This window comes from Pseudorca crassidens, chromosome X, assembly GCF_039906515.1.
Source record: "Pseudorca crassidens isolate mPseCra1 chromosome X, mPseCra1.hap1, whole genome shotgun sequence".
NCBI lineage: Eukaryota > Metazoa > Chordata > Mammalia > Artiodactyla > Delphinidae > Pseudorca > Pseudorca crassidens.
Window position 1 is genome coordinate 125,461,500 of NC_090317.1, and position 7,296 is coordinate 125,468,795.

The 7,296-nt window shown below is 41.9% G+C and overlaps 1 pseudogene; it reads left to right on the top strand.

The window, feature by feature from the left end:
• The first annotated feature begins 897 nt into the window (after nucleotides 1–897).
• LOC137217734 (U6 spliceosomal RNA) lies at nucleotides 898–985 on the top strand (annotated as a pseudogene).
• Nucleotides 986–7,296: the final 6,311 nt, after the last annotated feature.

Below are 7,296 nucleotides of genomic sequence, written 5' to 3' on the forward strand. Positions count from 1 at the left end.
AGGGAGATCAGCTCCGTGCTTTGTGACCACCTAAAGAGGTGGGATAGGGAGGGTGGGAGGGAGACGCAAGAGGGAGGGGATATGGGGATATATGTATATGTATAGCTGATTCACTTTGTTATACAGCAGAAACTAACACAACATTGTAAAGCAGTTATACTCCAACAAAGATGTTTAAAAAAGATGTAATCAGTGCTCAAATAAATGTCATTCTAGTGTCAATGAAAACAGTACCTCGGTCTAGACAATAACAAACGTTAGACAAGATGTAGAGAAATTGGAAGTGTCACACATCGCTGGTGAGATGGTAAAATGGTGCAGCTACCTTGGAAAATAGGTTGGGAATTTCTTTAAAGTTTAACATAATTTATCATAAGACCCAGCAATTCTACTCTTAGGTATCTACCCAAGAAGAATGAAAAGGTATGCTCACACAAAGACTTGTAGCCCAATAACAGCATTATTCATAACAGCCAAAAAATGAACACAACTGGAATGTTCATTAACTGGTGAATGGATGAACACACTGTGGTAATTTTTTCATACAATGGAATACTATTCAGCAATAAAAAGAAGTATTGATACATGCTACAGTGTGGATAAACCTTGAAAACATTATGCTATATGAAAGAAGCCAGACACAAAAGACCACATACTCTGCTCACTTCAGCAGCACACATACTATTAATAAAATGTGGGGCTTCCCTGGTGGCGCAGTGGTTGAGAGTCCGCCTGCCGATGCAGGGGACACGGGTTCGTGCCCCGGTCCGGGAAGATCCCACATGCCGCGGAGTGGCTGGGCCCGTGATCCATGGCTGCTGAGCCTGCGCGTCCCGCAATGGGAGAGGCCACAACAGTGAGATGCCCGCGTACAGGAAAAAAAAACAAAAAACAACAACAACAAAAATTTGAAACAATACAGAGAAGATTAGCATGGCCCCTGCGCAAGGATGACATGCAAATTCATGAAGCATTCCGTATTTTTTTGGGACAATGGCAATAATATTGTAATATATAAATGTATCAAAATAACACATTGTACACCTTAAATTTACACAATGTTACACGTCAAATGTATTTAATTTAAAAAAGACCACATACTGCATTATTCCATTTTATAAAATGTCCACAACAGGCAAATGATAGAGATAGAAAGTAGATTAGCTAGGGCCGGGGGTGTATGTGAGTGTTGGGTTGGGGAGTAACTCTAGTAAGTATTGAGTTTCTTCTGGGGGTGATGAAAATGTTCTAAAATTAGGGCATGGTGACGGTTGCACAATTCTGTAAATAAACTAAAAACCATTGAATTGTACACTTTAAATGGGTCAATTTTATGGTATATATATAATTTATATCTCATTAAAGCTGTCAAAAATATACATTGCATAGTTCTAGATGAAACCTTTCATGAATGGAAATTGAGGTTCACCTACCAGGCTAGAAATTTGGTTGGTAAGCTTTCACTGTTCTTCTTTTTATCAGACCTGAAAATGCAGGTCTGAAGAATAAGAAATTTGTCCATACCTCTATGATCCCTTCCATTCCAACATTCTCTGCATCCTCAAAATTAATGAGACTGAGAGAGAGAGAGAGATGATATCAAGTTTTACAGGTTATGATTCCATTGCTGCTATGACATATAATGGAATCACAGATCAATTTACTCATTCATATATGTGCATATCAATTAGAAGGCAATCCTTCATTTTAGTAGATTAGGTGGTAGCTACTCTCTGGATGATTCAGAAGCATTTAAAGTCTTCACACCTCAAAGAGTTCCCCTTTCTGTTCTGTCCCCAACTCCCTTAGCTTATTTTGGCCTAGGCTTTGATTCTAATAGTTCTGTCAAATATACACTACACAAGGCTTCCCTGGTGGCGCAGTGGTGGAGAGTCTGCCTGCCGATGCAGGGGACACGGGTTCGTGCCGCGGTCCGGGAGTATCCCACATGCCGCGGAGCGGCTGGGTCCGTGAGCCATGGCCGCTGAGCCTGCGCGTCCGGAGCCTGTGCTCCGCAACGGGAGAGGCCACAGCAGTGAGAGGCCCGCGTACCGCAAAAAAAGAAAAAAAAGAAACACTACACAAAGTGTTTGATTAATGGATTTTGATCAAGATGGAGGGGAGATTCCAGTGGCTTGCCACAGAACCACATTGTTACCAACATCACTGAAGACACTGACTCCTCATTCAATTTGTTAGTTACTCAAGGATAGGAGGGGCAGAATATTACATAATAGAGTGAAGATTAAAAAGTATCTCAGTAAGCTGGAACAAAGTGCTGAAACAAACAAAATCAAATTAAATAAGAATAGATATATTGTAAAAGTTCAATAAATCCATTTCACATGAACAGAATGAAGCTTCATAATCACTCATTTAAAAGAAGTTGGTGGGATGTAAATTGGTGCAGCCACTGTGGAAAACAGTATGGAGGTTCCTCAAAAAACTGAAAATAGAACTACCACATGATTCAGCAATTCCACTGCTGAGTATATATCCAAAGAAAATGAAAACGTTAATTTGAAAAGATACATGGACCCCAATGTTCAAAGCAGCATTATTTACAATAGCCAAGATATGGAAGCAACCTAAGCATGCATCAACACATGAATGAATAAAGAAGATGTGGCGATATATATACACAATGGAATACTACTATGCCACAAAAATGAATGAAATTTTGCCGTATGCAGTGACACAGATGGACTTGGATGATATTATACTAAGTGAAATAAGTCAGAAAGAGAAAGACAAATACTGTCTGATATCACTTATATGTGGAATCTAAAAAACAAAACAAACTAGTGACTATAACAAAAAAGAAACAGACTTAAAAATATAGAGAACAAACTAGCGGTTACCAGTGGGGGAAGGGCAAGATAGGGGTAGGGGATTAAGAAATACAGACTACTGGGAATTCTCTGGCAGTCCATCCAGTGGTTAGGGCTTGGCACTTTCCCTGCCGTGGGCCCAGGTTCAATCCCTGGTCAGGGAACTAACATCCTGTAACCCATGCAGCGTGGCCGAAAGAAAAAAAAAGAGAGAGAGAGAGATACAAGCTACTATGTATATTAAAAAAATAAGTTACAAGGATATACTGTACAGCCTTCCCGCGTGTGGCCAAAAGAAAAAAAAAAAAAAGAGAGAGAGAGAGAGATACAAACTGCTATGTATAAAATAAATAAGTTACAAGGATATATTATTGTATAGCACAGGGAGTAGAGCCAATATTTTATAATAACTATAAATAGAGTATAACCTTTAAAAATTGTGAATCACTATGTTGTACACCTGAAACTTACATAATTTTGTAAATCAACTATAACTCAGTAAAATAGATGTTGGTGGGTTTTATGTGCCAACAATTTCCATGTGAATGGGATATATGATTTATTTATAAGAAGAATATTACGGTCATGGGCAGCAGTAACAGAAGTGTAGAATCCAGTTGACCTTTGGAGTACTGCATACAATACTGAAGGTAACATTTTAAGAGGTATATTACAGAGTAGTCATTCAACAACCGTCAACAAATAACTGAGGCAGCAGCATCAGACACCATGCTTGGGACAGGGAATATAGGAAAACACAAGAAACCAAGGTCCTTGTCCTTGTGAAGCTTGTAAGCTATCAGGAAGGCAGGCCTTGATTCAGTCATTATGAGCACGGTGAGTATTACAGAGGGAGAGGGCAGGGCTCATGAGAGCAGGCAAGGGCAGGCCTAGCCTACATGTCCTTCCACAGGAACATAACCTGGAATGGTGAGGGGTCGGGAAACAGTAAGGCATAGTTGAGAGGTGTAGGGATAGATAATCTAGACAAGAGAGAATTGATAGGGTGTGAGTGAAGTGCAGTTACGTGGATGAAGAATCAACCAGAGGGAAGAATTAGGATCAATAGGGAAAGATTACAAGAAGAAGACTTTCTGTGTGGATAACTTCCTCAGACAACAGAGGAGGTGACAATACAGTACTGCAGTGAGCTTGCCAACACAAAAAGTATTCAAGCTGATGACCTTGTGTTGGACTAGATCAGGGGTCAGCATTTTCTGTAAAGGGCCACAGAGTAAACATTGTAGGCTTTTCGGTCTACACAGTCTCTGTGGCAACTACTTAACTCTGCCACGCATAAAGAGGGTCACAGATAACGTGTAAATAAATGAATGTGGCTGTCTTCCAATAAAACTGCATTTATGGATCCTGAAATTTGAATTTCATACAATCTTCACATGTCATGAAATATTCTTCTTTTGATTTTTTTCCAACATTTTTAGCTTGTGGGCTGAGGAAATACAGGCAGTGGGCCAGATTCAGCCCACGAGTTGTAGTTTGCCCATCCCTGGACAAGATGATGTTGGAGTTTGCTTCCAGTTCTGAGACTCTGAGGTTGAGTAAAACCTGACAGACATGGCATGTCTTTTTAAACTCATCATCTTTTTCCAATAATTATAACTATAGGTAACACTAATTAAGACCGAAGCATAGAGAATGTTTCACCGCAACAAACTGGCAAACTGGGATTTGAACCCAGACAGCCTGGCCCCAGAATCATTTTTCTGTATATTCTTTCAGCTGATCTATGCAACAGACCTAGAAGGCAAGCACTCTGGTCTTGCCTGTGCTCTAAGTGGGAAAATAATAAGCACAGAATTGCTAGGTGACCTACACACGCTCACAAGGGGATAAAGCGCCAGGAGCAGAGTTCAGTCTGACACTCGGCACGTCCAGCCCCACCCCGGCTATGGAGTTGGTTTAACAGACGAGCTGGCTTCAGCCACAGGTAAGGTCAAAATGGGCAGCTCACTGACTGGCACGTCTGAGAAATGGTGGTGGGCACAGCATTGAGCCTCCGGAACTGGGGATACTGGGTGAACGTGGAAAGGCAGGAAGACTGAATACAAAGGGAATCTAGAAAAGCAAGGCAACTGTGCTGTCCCAAAATTGGGCCTAGGGGAGAGCCCTGCTTCAACTTCTCTTCTGTAAAATGAGGGATAATATAATATTCACCAGTCTCACCCAAGGGTGTTGAGTAAATTAATTAATGCCAATACACGGCTTGAGGTGTTTAGATGGGAACAAAAAAGTCAACAACAGGGCAGTTGATTTGCATTTATTGTTGCATGTATTAAATTGTCACTCTCCTGGTCTTTGGGAGGCTTTATGAGAAACCAGCAGTATATTAATTATTCTCAGAACTATTCCTATCACCCTCAGAAAACCAAGTCTAAATGCCAGGAGGCGGTGGCGACTGCGAAGGTTTGGAGAGCCAAAGAAGTTCAATCTTTGAAGTCTCTTTACTACTTCCGTCAGCCTATAACGCTATCACAGGAATGATGCGATCAATTTCAGCCTCCGGGTTGCCTTTTCTCTAAGACACTGGAGGATAAACTCCCTGCGTTTAGGAGTTCTGGTCACACAAAGGTAGTTTACTGCCTTCTAGAAGGTACCATGTTGTAGAAAGGAGAGGACTGGCCAGATGAGGCAGGAGAGCTGGCTGGGCTGAGGCCCCAGCATAGAATTTAGGTAGGACGCTGATTTCTGGTTCCCTAGTCCAGGAGGCCTTCTCTGATTTCCAGGCTGAGTTGGGTGTCTCTTCTCCGTACCTCAAGAGTACCAAGCACACCTCTATTATACTACATATGCCCTTTCAAAATTGTCGATTTGCTCATCTGGTAGACTTTTTTTGTCAAGGTTTTGTCTGCAACCACTGCAAAGCTGAGGAGATTGTGGGCTCCCAGTAAACATTCAAGAACAATGAACTGTCCTTCGTTTGCTTACCAGGAAAATGGGAGAACAGGATAAGAGGGTTGTTAATGTCTCTTCTGGTCTTGAGATCTGGATGAAGATCACCGTTCGAACTCCCAAACAGACTCTCATACAGGTGGTTATTCTGTGGCTTGGGGGAAAATGGGGGAGAGAATCTCAAAGGAGAAAGACATTGATATAACTAAATCCTTCTCTTCCTATGGAATGGACATTCCGTTCTCAACTCAGCACCCAGAAGGATCCATTTTCAAAGAATGAAGCTCTCTTTTTTTTTCTTAAAGATCTTTTTGATGTGGACCATTTTTAAAGTCTTTATTGAATTTGTTACAATATTGCCTCTGTTTTATGGCCACAAGGCATGTGGGATCTTAGCTTCCTGACCAGGGATTGAACTCACACCCCCTGCATTGGAAGGCGAAGTCCCAACCACTGGACCGCCAGGGAAGCCCCAAAGAATGAAGCTCTTATCATTCCTCTGCTCATTACCCTCCAAATGATTCCCCATCTTGCCCAGAGTGAAAGCCACAATCCTAATGTCCATGGACAGGTGAATGGATAAAGACGATGTGGTACATATATACAATGGAATACTACTCAGCCGTAAAAAGAATGAAATAATGCCACTTGCAGCAACATGGATGGACCTGGAGATGATCATACTAAGTGATGTAGGTCAGCCAGAGAAAGACAAATACCATATGATATCACTTATATGTGGAATCTAAAAATAAAAGCAAAGATACAAATGAACTTATCTACAAAACAGAAACAGACTCACAGACTTCGAAAACAAACTTATGGTTACTAAAGTGGGGAGGAGGGTGAGGGAAAAATAGGGAGTTTGGGATTAACAGATACAAACTACTATATACAAAGTAGATAAACAACAAGGTCCGACTGTATAGCACAGGGAACTATATTCAGTATCCTGTGATAAACTATAATGGAAAATAACCAGCCAGCATTCTTCCTATGACCTATAGACAGTGCACTGACTGGTGTCTTCCTCACTCAGCTCTCTGCCGTCTCTCCCTGGCTCACTCCATTCCAGCCTCCTTACTGCTCCTCCGATTAACCACGTACTGTTCATCCTCAGGGCCTGAACCCTTGTGGTTCCCTCCTCCTGGAACTTTTCCTCCTAGACATCCCAATGGCTTGCTCTCTCACCTTCTTCAAATTTGCCAAAATTCACCTTCACAGGCGGACTTACTCTGACCACCTTACTGGCGATCCGTAGTCTCCCAGCACTCCCCATCCCCTTTGCTGACTTATTTTTCTCCATAATGCTTGTTACCTTTCTTATACTATAAAAGTTACTTTTACTTTATAGGCTCTTTGAGTCGGTGCTTTTGTCCGTCCTGATCAGTGCTGTGGCCCAGGACCTAGAAGGCTGCCAGGTGTGTAGTATGGGACTCAATGAATGTTTGCTGGATGAATGGACACAACTAAGGCAGCACAACGGGATGGGAGTGCGGCTCATGAGCCTCAAGCCCCGCTGCGTTTCCTGTTTGGCCTTTGGGCTGTTGCTCTA